This window comes from Delphinapterus leucas, chromosome X (genome assembly GCF_059928025.1).
Source record: "Delphinapterus leucas isolate spDelLeu-1000000601 "Yukka" chromosome X, BTC_Dleu_Yukka2, whole genome shotgun sequence".
Taxonomy (NCBI): Eukaryota; Metazoa; Chordata; class Mammalia; order Artiodactyla; family Monodontidae; genus Delphinapterus; species Delphinapterus leucas.
In genome coordinates this window covers 94,372,238-94,387,548 of record NC_143150.1, presented here as the reverse complement: position 1 = coordinate 94,387,548, position 15,311 = coordinate 94,372,238, and the positions used below count along the sequence as shown (strand labels likewise).

Genomic DNA, 15,311 nt, shown 5'->3' with positions numbered 1-15,311 from the left:
GCCATATATGAGGCAACTTGATTCATTCGACTTTAGTTAAAGCTGGGTATTTATATTTTATAATTTGCAAATTTATGGATAAAACATAATTTCATTGTTGGTCTAATTTGCATTTCTTTTATTATTCCTCAAGTTGAACATTTTCATTTGCTCATTTTCCATTTATATATATACCTTTTTTTGTAAATTGAATGTTCCATCCTTTGCCCTTTTGTGTATTTGAGGTTTCACCTTTTTTCTTACGTTAAAATACTTATCCCTTGTCAATATTTATTTTTGATGACAAAAAGATCAAATATGGGGCACAATGAATTTTTTTTCAGTGTAGGATTTCTGAAGGACTGATCAGAGATATTTTCCAGAGTTATTTTTGGGGCAAATTGTCTTCTCTTCTTGAAGAGTACACAATGATTATCATTAACATCACCAGGAACTGCATGAGTAAGTTATCAACAGAAAAAAAAATCTGTTCAAGTGGATATCAAAACTTACAACATAGTGTTGTTTAAAATTCTAGGCTTTTAAATGCAGTACTTTTTCACAGGAAGTACCATTGCTTTAAATTTCTTTTCCCCAGGCTCCATTAACTCTTTGTTTTTATCAAGAGAAAAAAAAATCTAAGTTACCAGTAATAAAAAAGAAAAGGCTATTCCTTGGTAGAGACAAATTTGCAACCACATGTGATGGAAAGTGGAAATAGGCAAAGTCACAAAGTAATAGCCTATTTACATATCATTTCCATGAAGTTTCTTCCCCCGTAGGATATTCTTAAAATAAATAAATAAATAAAAAGATGGTTTCACTAGGCAACTACACAGGAGTCTTGAAGCAGAGGTAACTCATTCTTCCCATTTTAAAGCAATAATAAACACTAACACATCGTTGTTCAGTCTCCATTAGGGCAGAGTATTTACTTCCATACTATTATAGACAATTGAAAATCAGCTTATACTGCTCCTGGTATTCAAATGCCATTAAGGAATTACAGTTCCTTCCTAAAGTAGCACTTTCCTGTTTCCCTGATGACTCAAGTGACATTGCCAAATCAGTCTGCATCTCTCTCAATATTATTATTATTATTATTATTACTATTCCCTTCTCACCTGAGCTATGGTAATAGCAGTTAAACTGACCTCACCGTGAGTCTCATTTGTCTACCTGGTGATACCTCTCTCAAAACTCATTTCAGCTGTCACTTTTTCAGCACATCCTCTCCTGACTTCCCATGTTAAAAATGATCACTCTCCTCCAGGCATTCATAGTTAACTGGGTATATTTAATCTCAGCTCCCTCATCATTTGGCTATACTTTGTAGTTTGTGCCTGTGTTCTAGGCTGCTCTTTGAGGCCTGGACCAAATCTCTGTGTACAATATCTAACATAGCACATGGCACACAGTGGGCACTAGATACATCTTTGTTGAGCTGAATGGATAAGTGGAGAAATAAACAAGCATTCAGAAGAGGAACTATGTTGGTTAAAAGATGTTTATTAAGAATCCAGTGTAAGCTTCTGCCTCAAGTTGTTTATATCAAACTAATTAGCTAGAAGTGGCGTATGCATAGAAAAAGAAAAAGCAAGTGCATGAGTCAGGGTCCCAACTGAAAACAGATGGCACACTCCAATTAAGATAATTTGAGGAGATGTGATTTACAAAGGGTCAGATAACAAAGGTTTGGACAGGATGTAGGAAAACCACAAGGAATAGTGCAGGAACCTATTTGCACTGTTACAGATAGTTTTACTATTTCTACCCCTATGCCTGAAGGGATGAAGAGGTAAAGAGAGAGAGATTATTGGAACGTGGAAAGAGAGAAAATTGCACAGAAGAATCTTACGAACAGTAACTTTTGGCCAAGGGACACAGCCAACCCAAGATGACTTCAAAAAGGAGAGTCTACGGGGAAAGTTTCCTCCTCATTCTTCTCCCTCCCTTTAATCTGTTGCCGAGTCTCTCCATTGGTCAGATCCAATTGGAAACCGGAGGGCAATGGAGCCCCGTGGTATATTCCATATAGTCTCCAGGAGCACAGAGCAAGGTGGAGAAGGGTGAGAATGAATCTAGAGGGGAAAACAAAAGATAACCAACACAGCAAGTGCCTTACACTTCCTTGAATCATCAAAGAGCCTAGCAGAGCAGTTTCTACATAGTATGGACTCAACAAGAGCTTGTGGACAGTTTGATAATTAACAAACATGACTGAAAAAATCATTCAGTGTTAGTCATGGAGGTGCACCTTCTAGCTCTCCCTTCAAGAAAGAGCTTGCCTTTAGCTGTGAAAGGAGCAGTGAGCTGACAGACTCTATCTATAGGACCTTCAGGATTCACTGCAGCATTTGAATCAAATTCACTGTTTTCCCAGGCATCTCTCAGCCAACAAATGATCACGGTGCGGATAGTAGGAACTGGCCATCTCTGCCTAACACAAGATTCCACCAATGGGCAATCTTTTCTCAAGAGCTCCTTACTGGATTGGCCAAAACTTTGTCAGATCTGCTTCACTGTCTTGAGGCTCTTCCTGTCCAATTCTGCTTCATGCCCTTTTATCTCTCATTGGCATTATCCCCCAATGAACCACTTACACTTCTAACTCTGTCTAACCATCTGCTTATCAGAAAACCTAAACTGACACACATATGAGTGATCTAGAAAATAACAGTTCCTTTATGAAAAGATACCAGAGTGGCCCAGTTTCATGGAGGATTAGAATCGTGAAATAGGTCTTAAAAGATGAAAAGGAAGAAAAATAATGGTATCAGTCAGAACACCTGCCCTTCAATCCACATCAAACTGTCCACCGACCTTTTCTATGTCATAGAGTTGCAGTAAGGCTATAATGAGAGAGCATACTGTTTCTGAAACTTGGGTGAACCAGTCAACAGAAGCTGCCACCATGCATGACTTAACACTCACTCTCCACTCCTTTCTAGCACATTTCCTAGAGAGGCTTCAAAAGTGAAACGCTCGCTTTCCCAGTCTCTCTTCCACTAGGGGTACCCATGTGATGTAAATTGATACAAAGAGCTTATAGAGACATTTCTTTTTCTTTCCTGATAAAAGAGATAGATGCAGATGGGGAAGCCATCTTGAGATCAGGACGCAAATATCTAACACACTAGATTTGACAGAGTAGAAAGATAATTTTTTAAAACCTGAGATGTTGTCCAACCCTGGCCTTCCCAACTCTGGACTGGTCCGCCCATACTTCTGGTTATGTGAAAATCTATACTGTTATCTACTGTGATCTGTGCAAGCCATCATATCCTGACTGTTAGGAACATTTAAATCAGACACTCAGCTACCACATTCCTTAATCCTCACTTTTCATGGACTTCAGGACCTCATGAGAAAGAATTTAAATTAGGTTCTCTGTTGTGATTCATACAACTTGACATATTCTGGAGGATTTCCAAAGGAAACCAAAATGGAAGAAAACAGTGGAATCTCTACAAGAAAGTACATATGAATGTTTCACAAAGGCATGAACAAAGCTGACTTACTTCGTTGTTGGGACTAGGTATGAGAAGTAGCAGGATTTCTAGGTAGAAAGTGAGGTTGTACAGCCCTTTGTGAATTTTAAGAGTCAGATGGCTGTGACATAAAGGAGGAAACAATGTTCTCAGAGGTCAAAGAGCTCTGCTGAGGAAGTCCTCTGAAAGAGGTTGCAAGAAAAGTAGGGAAGGATTTTCATACTGGCTGGAGAGAAGGAAGAAAGCAAGAAGATGTTGATTTTTAAAAGATTAGCAGGACTTGTGGTTTCACCTCTGACATATAAAAAACTTGGAAATCATCACTCCAGTCCTTACAACAAGAAAAAAACTGGGCACACTGAAAATCAATGACTTTTCTTGGAAGGGAAAACTGTACGAGAAATCTACTTTAAATATTAAGACTCTGATAGTTTAAAAGTGAAGAAAGAAAATACACTATGCTAACACTAATCAAAGAAAGCTGGAATAGCTATATTAATTTGAGACAAAATAGACTTCAGAGCAAGGAAATTTATCAGGGATAAAGAGAGGTACTGCACAATAACAAAGGAGACAATTCTCCAAAAGACCTAACAATCCTAAACATGTATGAACTTAATGACAGAACACCAAAATACATGAGGCCAAAACTGATTAAAGTGAAAGGAGAAATAGACAAATTCAGTATAATAGTTGGAGACTTCAATATCTCTGTCAGTAATTGATAGGTCAAACAGTAAGAAAATCAATTAGGATATAGTTGAACTGAACAGCAATATCAATCAATTTGATCTAATTGACATTAACAGAACACTCCAACATCAGTATATTCATATATTCTTCTCAAGCTTGCATGGAATATTCCCCAAGATAGATCACATTCTGGACCATAAAATACACCTTAACAAATTTAAAAGAGTACAAATCCTACAAAGTATGTTCTCAAAGCCAACAAAATTTAAAAGAGAAATCGACAGAAGACACCTGCAAAATCCCCAAATATTTGGAGATTAAGCAACACATTTGCAATAACAGACGGGTCAAAGAAGAAGTCTCAAGAACATAATGTAAAAATATATTGAATTAAATAAAAATGAAAATATAACATCAAAATTTGTGAGATGCAGTGAAAGCAGAGGGAAAATTTTAACATTCAATACATATATTAGGAAAAGAAGAAAGATCGAATATCAATAAGGTAAGCTTAACCTTTAGGAAACAAGAGAAAGAAGAGCAATTTAAGCCTAAAGCAAGTAGTAGAAAAAAATAATAAAAATTAGAGTAGATCAGCCATAAAAAAGAATGAAATATTGCCATTTGCAGCAACATGGATGGACCTAGAGATTATCATACTAAGTGAAGTCAGACAGAGAAAGACAAATATTAGATGGTATCACTTATATGTGGAATCTAAAAAATAATACAAATGAATCTATTTACAAAGCAGAAACAGATTCACAGACACAGAAAACAAACTTATGGTTACCAAAGGGGAAAGGGAGTTGGGGGCATAATTTAGGAGTATGGGATTAACAGATACACACTACTATATATAAAACAGATAAGCAACAAGGATTTACTGTAAAACACAGGGAACAATATTCAATATCTTATAATAACCTATGATGGAAAATAATCTGAAAAAAGTATATATATATATATATATATATATATATATATATATATATAAAACTGAATCACTCTGCTGTACACCTGAAACTAATACAATATTGTAAATCAACTATACTTCAACAAAAAAAAGAGTGGAAATCTGTGAAATTGAAAACAAGAACACAGTAGAGAAAATTAGTGAAACCAAAAAATCAATAAAATTGATAAAACCATAAACAGGTTAACCAAGAAAAAAAGAGAGAAGACCCAAATTACCAATATCAGAAATGAAAGAGTTCATTGCTATTTAATTACATGGACATTAAAAGGATAATAAAGAAATACTAAGAACATTTCTAAGCCTACAAGTCTGATAACTAGATGAAATGGACCAATTCCTTATAAATGACCAAAACTTATAAAAGGAGAAATAGTTCTATATTTATTAGTGAAACTGAATTAATAAATTTCCCCAAAAAGCACCAGACTCAGGTTATTTCACTGGTGAAATGCACCATATATTTAAAGAGGAAACGATAACAATGTTTCATAATCTCTTCCAGAAAACAGAAACAGAAAGGACACTTCCTCACTCATTCTAGAAAAACATTGTGCTTCACCTATTCAAGCCTCATATCCTTGCCCCAAGTCTCTGGAAACCCTTGATGTTTTTACTGTCTGCGTAATTTTGCCTATTCCAGAATATGATACCATGACGGTGAAAATAAGACATTAAGCATTTGTCAAAACCCATGGAATGTTATAGAACAAAGAGTAAACCTTAATATGTGCAAATTTAAAAAATCATTTAGGAGGTTGAGAGGTCCCAGGATGGAATGTAGAATGTGACCAAAGACTCTAAATGTATTACAAAAGTCTGAGATAGCCTCACTGAAGGTAGTGGGTGAAAAGGTGCTTACCTAAGTTACTTTGGAAATGAGTGAAATTTATAAGACTAAAAGCAAAAGGACCTATATTTAACTACTGTGCTCTAGTTGATAAAATTGTTTCCCATCAGCGTATGAGTTACCAATTCTGAAAACAATATCCATACATGCTGGAATTGAACAATTAATTAAATGGATGGCAGACAGTAGAAGCCAGATCTCATTGTTGGAGCGCAAGACTACAGGAAAGGAAGCTTGAATGATCCCTGAGGTAATGGATTAGAGTTAGAGACATCAGTATGAACCAATTTTAGCTTAATAAAGATTTAGATGTTTAAATATAGAAATATGTGTATTAATACTATACTAATACCAGATGTTAGTAACAGGGGAAATAACGTGGAGCATATAGGAACTCTCTGTACTATCTTCACAATAATTCTGTAAGTCTAAAACCTCTCTAAAATAAAATTTTAAAGTTTATTTAAAACATACTAGTTAGCAATTTGGAGAATAACTTTACATGTCATAGGAATAGTGGTTAATGGATTAAATGGCAGAGAAAATTAACTGCTAATTTTTCTCACCTTTCCTTAAAGGTAGAAGCACTAACCATGATATGATGTTAAGTATACAGCCCAGAGATGCATTGTAAAATGATGAAAACCACCCTGTACTATAAGTTAGAAAACAGGGATGTAGTGCTAACTCAGTTGCTTGCCAGCTGTGGGACCTTGTGAAATCTTTCCTCTTTAAAATGAGGGTTTGGGTTCTGATGATCTTTGAAGCCTGTCCAGCTCAGACACTCCATCACTCTTCACCCCCTAATCTAGAAGGCAGATCGGGCTGCTCACACATTCATAAGGCTGATACTCCCCTCTTGGGCATGACTATGTATTTGTGAATAGGATGTTGGAGCCCATCCCACGCAGCCCCATAGAGTCAAAGACCACTATGGTGTGCAACACAGGTGTTAACCTGCCAACAGGGAGTATAAGGTTACAGTAGCCTCCTCATCCCCAATGCCATTTGTGTAGCAGTTACTGTTGGTGCCCTGCCCAGATCCCCTTCATTGGGCCATTGTGTCCATTCTCCAGCTACTATGAGTGTTACCTGCTAATAGCTCATGGCTCACCCATCTCTAGAGAACTGTGCTAGGTTAACAGGGACTGCTTTGTACAAAGAGGACTAGAAGGTTACACAGACCCCTTTCCTCGGAGTTGGGTCATTACTACTGACTTACTAATACTGGGGAATTAAAGTTTAGCCCCCTTGACTCAAGGTGGGACAATTTTGTGGTATTCTTCACATTACAGAGCTCCTTTCCTTGTGAATCAGGCTAAGCCTAGACTTCCACTGAACCCATGTCTTTGCCCGGCCTCTTGCACCCTGTCTTGATTGCCTTACTTCATTACAGGTTTCATCGGGGAACACTTCGTCACTAAAACATTTGCACAAGCATCTCGGCCTCAGGCTCTGTTTCTTGGGAAGCTGAGCGCAGGGAGTGTGGGAACAGTTTTTGATGCTTCTAATGTCCTGGAGAAATCACTGGTGTGGCTACTACCATGCAAAATTCTCTAAGAAGTCAGCAAGCTTATTCTGTAAACAGCTGTTTAGGCTTTGCAGGTCTCTGCCACATATTACATTTCTCCTTTCCTTAAAATCCTTTAAAACTGTAAACAGCTTTCTTAGCTCCTAACTCATACAGAAGCAAGCAGCAGGCAGGATTTGGCCCATGGGCTACAGTTTGCTGACCTCTGCTCTAAAGCCTGGAGGTGAAGAAAGTTGGCAGGGCCACCCAGTGCAGAGTGGAGGATTCAGAGGCCTCAGTTATACATCCGTCTTCTCTGGGGAGGGCTAAAGCAGAATCATCTGACAGAAATGCAGCAGGAATTAACTAATGAGTTTTACAGGCTCCAAAAACATAATGGGCTACATAAAACTAAGTATTCAGGGATTTATCATTAAATATTCATCTACTGTTTAATCAGTTGCCTTCTGCTTATGGTTATTATGGGAAAATCTTTTAATAAAATGGCTTAATTTAGAAGACCTGAAGATCTCTTAAGAAGCAAAATAGTTCCTAGTGAACCTCTGTGTATTCCAGAGAAAAAAAGAGCAAGAGACAGACATACAAGAAACACCCACAGACACACACAGAAAGAAGCTGAAACAGAGACAGAGAGGAAGAGGCCACACACAGAGATAAAAGAGAAAGAGGGAGAGAGGTGGGGAGAGGGAGGATGGAGGAGGAGAAGGAGAGGTGGGGGGAAGGGAGGGGAAGAGAGGAGGAGATGAAAGGAGAGGAGAGAAAAGAAACACAGTCAAAGGGAGGAAAATGAAAAACAGATACACACTGAGTGACAGAGAGACAGGGAAAGAGACAGGAATGGAGAGTCAAAAACAGTGAGAAAGAAAGAGAGAGAAATAAAGAAACAGACAGACAGAGAGAGAGTGATAGAGAATCAGAGAGAAGTGCTCTTGACAAGAAAGATGTTTGGCAACAACCCAAAGCCTGATCTCAACAAGTGAAGCTTAACTAATGGTTGAATATGTGTCTCATTCTCACCTCTACATTCACAACCCAGCATCTATGGTCCAAAGTAGGTAAATATGTGCCATTTGCTTTTATATTTTAGGATTCTGGAATGTATTTGCTGGATTATCTACCGAAGAGGGCATTGATGATGGTGTGATGTACCCAATGATGTCTGAGAACAGACACTGAATAAGATACAAAAGAGTAGAGACGGGAGAAGCAAGAAACACTACAATTCTGAAGCCTGTGGAAGGGAAAACACATTCACAGAAAGACAGACAAAATGAAAAGGCAGAAGACTTTGTACCAGATGAAGGAACAAGATAAAACACCAGAAAGACAATGAAATGAAGTGGAGATGGGCAATCTTCCAGAAAAAGAATTCAGAATAATAATAGTGAAGATGATCCAGGACACTGGCAAAAGAATGGAGGCAAAGATCGAGAAGATGCAAGAAATGTTTAACAAAGACCTAGAAGAATTAAAGAACAAAACAACTAAAAGAATTAAAGAACAGAGATGAACAATACAAAAACTGAAATGAAAAGTACACTAGAAGGAATCAATAGCAGAATAACTGAGGGAAAAGAATGGATAAGTGACCTGGAAGACAGAATGGTGGAATTCACTGCCATGCAACAGAATAAAGAAAAAAGGATGAACAAAAATGAAGACAGCTTAAGAGACCTTTGTGACAACATTAAACGCAACAAAATTCGCATTAGAGGGGTCCCAGAACGAGAAGAGAGAGAGAAACAACCCGAGAAAATATCTGAAGAGATTATAGTCGAAAACTTCCCTAACATGGGAAAGGAAATAGCCACCCAAGTCCAGGAAGCGCAGAGAGTCCCAGGCAGGATAAACCCAAAGAGAAACACACCAAGACACATAGTAATCAGACTGACGAAAATTAAAGACAAAGAAAAACTACTGAAAGCAGCAAGGGAAAAATGACAAATAACATAAAAGGGAACTCCCATGAGGTTAACAGCTGATTTCTCAGCAGAAACTCTACAAGCCAGAAGAAGTGGCACAATATATTTAAAGCGATGAAAGGGAAGAATGTACAACCAAGATTACTCTACCCAGCAAGGATCTCATTCATATTCAACGGAGAAATTAAAAACTTTACAGACAAGCAAAAACTAAGAGAATTCAGCACCACCAAACCAGCTCTACAACAAATGCTAAAGGAACTTCTCTAAGTGGGAAACACAAGAGAAGAAAAGGACCTACAAAACCAAACCCATAACAATTAAGAAAATGGTAACAGGAACATGCATATTGATAATTACCTTAAATGTGAATGGATTAAATGCTGCAAACAAAAGACACAGGCTCCCTGAATGGATACAAAAACAAGACCCATATATATGCTATCTACAAGAGACCCACTTCAGACCTAGGGACACACACAGACTGAACGTGAGGGGATGGAAAAAGATATTCCATGCAAATGGAAGTCAAAAGAAAGCTGGAGTAGCAATACTCATATCAGATAAAATAGACTTTAAACTAAAGACTGTTAAAAGAGACAAGGAAGGACACTACATAATGATCAAGGGATCAATTCAAGAAGAAGATATAACAATTATAAATATATATGCATCCCACACAGGAGGACCTCAACACATAAGGCAACTGCTAACAGCTATAAAAGAGGAAATCGACAATAACACAATAATAGTGGGGGATTTTAACACCCCACTTACACCAATGGACAGATCATCCACACAGAAAATTAATAAGGAAACACAAGCTTTAAATGACACAAAAGACCAGATTGATTTAATTGATATTTATAGGACATCCATCCAAAAACAGCAGATTACACTTTCTTCTCAAGTGCACACAGAACATTCTCCAGGATAGAGCACATCTTGGGTCACAAATCAAGCCTCAGAAAATTTAAGAAAGTTGGAATCATATCAAGCAACTTTTCCAACCATAACATTATGAGATTAGAAATCAATTACAGGGAAAAAATGTAAAAAACACAAACACATGGAGGCTAAACAATATGTTACTAAATAACCAAGAGATCACTGAAGAAAACAAAGAGAAATCAAAAAATACCTAGAGACAAATGAAAATGAAAACATGATGATCCAAAACCTATGGGATGCAGCAAAAGCAGTTCTAAGAGGGAAGTTTACAGAAATACAAGCCTACCTCAGAAAACAAGAAAAATCTCAAATAAACAATCTAACCTTACACCTAAAGGAACTAGAAAAAGAAAAACAAATAAAACCCAAAGTTAGTAGAAGGAAAGAAATCATAAAGATCAGAGCAGAAATAAATGAAATAGAAACAAAGAAAACAATAGCAAAAATCAGTAAAACTAAAAGCTGGTTCTTTGAGAAGATAAACAAAATGGATAAACCTTTAGCAAGACTCATCTAGAAAAAGACGGAGAGGGCTCAAATCAATAAAATTAGAAATGAAAACGGAGAAGTTACAACAGATACCACAATAATACAAAGCATCATAAGAGACTACTACAAGCAACTCTATGCCAATAAAATGGACAAGCTGGAAGAAATGGATAAATTCTTAGAAAGGTATAACCTTCCAAGACTGAACCAGGAAGAAATAGAAAATATGAACAGACCAATCACAAGTAATGAAATTGAAACTGTAATTGAAAATCTTCCAACAAACAAAAGTCCAGGACAAGATGGCTTCACAGGTGAATTCTATCAAACATTTAGAGGAGAGCTAACACCCATCATCCTCAAACTCGTCAAAAAAATTTCAGAGTAAGGAACACTCCCAAACTCATTTTACAGGGCCACCATCACCCTGATACCAAAACCAGACAAAGATACTACAAAAAGAGAAAATTACAGACCAATATCACTGAGGAATATATATGTAAAAATCCTCAACAAAATACTAGCAAACAGAATCCAACAACACATTAAAAGGATCATGCACCATGATTAAGTGGGATTTATCCCAGGGATGCAAGGATTCTTCAATATACACAAATTAATCAATGTGATACACCATATTAACAAATTGAAGAAGAAAAACCATATGATCATCTCAATAGATGCATAAAAAGCTTTTGACAAAATTCAAAACCGTTTATGATAAAAACTCTCCAGAAAGTGGGCATAGAGGGAACCTACCTCAACAAAATAAAGGCCATATATGACAAACCCACAGCAAACATCATTCTCAATGGTGAAAACTGAAAGCATTTCCTCTAAGATCAGGAACAAGACAAGGATGTCCACTCTCACCACTATTATTCAACACAGTTTTGGAAGTCCTAGCCACGGCAATCAGAGAAGAAAAAGAAATAAAAGGAATACAAATTGTAAAAGAAGAAGTAAAACTGTCATTGTTTGCAGATGACATAACACTATACATAGAGAATCCCAAAGATGCCACCAGAAAACCACTAGAGCTAATCAGTGAATTTGGTTAATTGCAGGATACACAATTAATGCACAGAAATTTCCTGCATTCTTATACACTAACAACAAAAGATGAAAAAGAGAAATTAAGAAAACAATCCCATTCAATGAAAAGAATAAAATACCTAGGAATAAACGTACCTGTACTCAGAAAACTATAAGCCACTGATGAAAGAAATCAAAGATGATACCAACAGATGGAGAGATATACCATATTCCTGGATTGGAAGAATCAATATTGTGAAGATGACTATACTACCCAAAGCAATCACAGATTCAATGCAATCCCTATCAAATTAACAATGGCATTTTTTACAGAACTAGAACAAAAAATCTTAAAATTTGCATGGAGAAACAAAAGACCCTGAATAGACAAAGCAGTCTTGAGGGAAAAAAACAAAGCTGGAGGAATCAGGTCCCCTGACTTCAGACTATACTACAAAGCTACAGTAATCAAGACAATATGGTACTGGCATAAAAAAAGAAATATAGATCAATGGAACAGGATAGAAAGCCTAGAGATAAACCCACACACCTATGGTCAACTAATCTATGACAAAGGAGGCAAGGATATACAATGGAGAAAAGACAGTCTCTTTGTTAAGTGGTGCTGGAAAAACTGTACAGCTACATGTAAAAGAATGAAATTAGAACACCCCCTAACACCATACACAAAAATAAACTCAAAATGGATTAGAGACCTAAATGTATATCTGGACACTATAAAACTCTTAGAGGAAAACATAGGCAGAACACCCTTTGACATAAATCACAGCAAGATCTTTTTTGATCCACCTCCTAGAGTAATGGAAATAAAAACAAAAATAAACAAATGGGACCTAGTGAAACTTAAAAGCTTTTGCAAAGCAAAGGATACTACAAACAAGACGAAAAGACAACCCTCAGAATGGGAGAAAATATTTGCAAATGAATCAATGGACAAAAGATTAATCTCCAAAATATATAAACAGCTCCTGCAGCTCAATATTAAAAAACAAATAACCCAATCCAAAAATGGGGAGAAGACCTAAACAGACATTTCTCCAAAGAAGACGTACAGATGGCCAAGAAGCATATGAAAAGCTGCTGAACACCACTAATTATTAGAGAAATGCAAATCAAAACTACAATGAGGTATCACCTCACACCAGTTAGAATGGGCATCATCAGAAAATCTACAAACGACAAATGCAGGAGAGGGTGTGGAGAAAAGGGAACCCTCTTGCACTGTTGTTGGGAATGTAAATTGATACAGCCACTATGGAGAACAGTATGGAGGTTCCTTAAAAGACTAAAAGTAGAATTACGACATGACCCAGCAATCCCACTACTGGGCATATACCCTGAGAAAACCATAATTCAAAAAGATACATGTACCCCAATGTTCATTGCAGCACTATTTACAATAGCCAGGTCATGGACGCAATCTAAATGCCCATCGACAGATAAATGGATAAAGAAGATGTGGTACATATATACAATGGAATATTACTCAGCCATAAAAAGGAACGAAATTGGGTCATTTGCCAAGATGTGGACGTATCTAGAGACTGTCATACAGAGTAAAGTAAGTCAGAAAGAGAAAGATAAATATCGTATATTAACACATATATGTGGAACCTAGAAAAATCGTACACGTGAACCGGTCTGCAAGGCAGATCTAGAGACACAGATGTAGAGAACAAATGTATGGACACCAAGGGGGGAAAGTGGTGGGGGGCGGGGAGTGGTGGTGGGATGAATTGGGAGATTGGGCTTGACATATATACACTAATATGTATAAAATAGATAATGAATAAGAACCTGCTGTATAAAAATAAATAAAATAAAATTCAAAAACAAAAGTAGTAAAGGACATATGGAGGAGCAATCATGAGGTAGGCAGCACAACAGAGAAACTACTAGCCTCAGAGCAAAAACACCTAGGCTCTCGGGAATTCCCTGGCAGTCCAGTGGTTAGGATTCGGTGCTCTCACTGCCTGGGCCCTGGGTTCGGTCCCGGATCGGGGACCTAAGATCCCGCAAGATACACGGCATGGCCGAAAACTTAGGTTCTAGTCAATATTCCACCTAATAATGACCTTGGTAAAGGTACTTAATGTGTCTGAATTTAAATTTTCTCATCTGGAAAATTTCCTCTCTTGCTTTCTTTTGAGATTATAGATATAGATATAGATATAGATATAGATATAGATAGATATAGATATAGATATACACACACACACACACACACACACACACATATAATGTAGAAGGGAAGGGAAGGATAGTGACCTCTCCCTAACCTTCCTTCTACATTCTCAGCAATATCCCAGAGAAGGAGAAGATTGAAAATGTTAGAAATACCATTTTTTAAAACTTGTGAAATCATCTACATAAATTGTGAAACATAAACTCCCTCCTTTTTTTATTATTGTGTTTGCTTGTTTACTTTTATTTTTCCTCTAAGCAACTGAGGAATTTGGTAAAGAACTCTACAAAGCCAAAAGAAATAAAGAAAATGAGGGTGACAATTCCAACCTTCTAACATAGCTGTATGGATTAGGTGAGGTAATGTATGTAAATTGCTTTTTCAGTGATTAAGTGCCATAAGTATTAATTATGTGTGGACTAATCTTAGACCAATAAAAGCAATAATTAATTTGGCTTCATAACAATACAGTTCATTTCAAAACACTGAAAACGTTCACATATGGTATCCCAGATCTTTTATCTCCAATGCCATGGGCACAACCCAGTTCTTGTGTTTCAAGGAAGCAAGACCAAGATAGTAAGTTTTTGAAGATGAGAAAAGGAGTGGTGTAAATTAAGCTTAATTTCTAGTCATTTCTTTTCAAAGAACAGTATTGAAAATTCCTGTATCCTGGAACTAAAACTGCTATTGCCTGTGATGCATCAGAAAATATTTTGTTAGTTTATATAAGTTTCAGCACTGTGATTTCCTGTTAACTGTGTTTCTTCTTCTCATCTATAGTGGACACTGAGATGAGCCTCTAACCAGATCCCTCGTGAATGAAGGACATGTTGCTCCAGCTGTTGGGACTGCTGTGGACAGCCAGCCTCCAGCTATCAGCCTCCTCAGGGTCTCCCTCAGCAGCAAAGAGCAGCCTTGCCAAGGTCACACCCCTTCCCTGGGTAGTCTACACACAACGTCTGATCCGTGTGATAGTATAAATGGCTGGCCATCTCAGCCCAATTTGGGCTTGCTCCAGCACTCTCTGTAGGGCCAGTAGACGCTGTCACTGGGCCTACATCACAGCTGGACTTCTCCCTCTGCCCAATCTTGCTTCCTTCCTCTCCATTCCACGGGGGTTGAATCTAAAGGCACTTCTGAATAAACATCCTGGATGCTAAATTCTGTCTCACGGTCTCCTTCCCA

At 37.3% G+C, this 15,311-nt stretch overlaps 1 pseudogene; it reads left to right on the top strand.

Moving 5' to 3' along the window:
• The window catches only part of LOC149744337 (uncharacterized), a 194,698-nt pseudogene that overhangs the window by 57,114 nt on the left and 122,273 nt on the right, over positions 1-15,311 (top strand).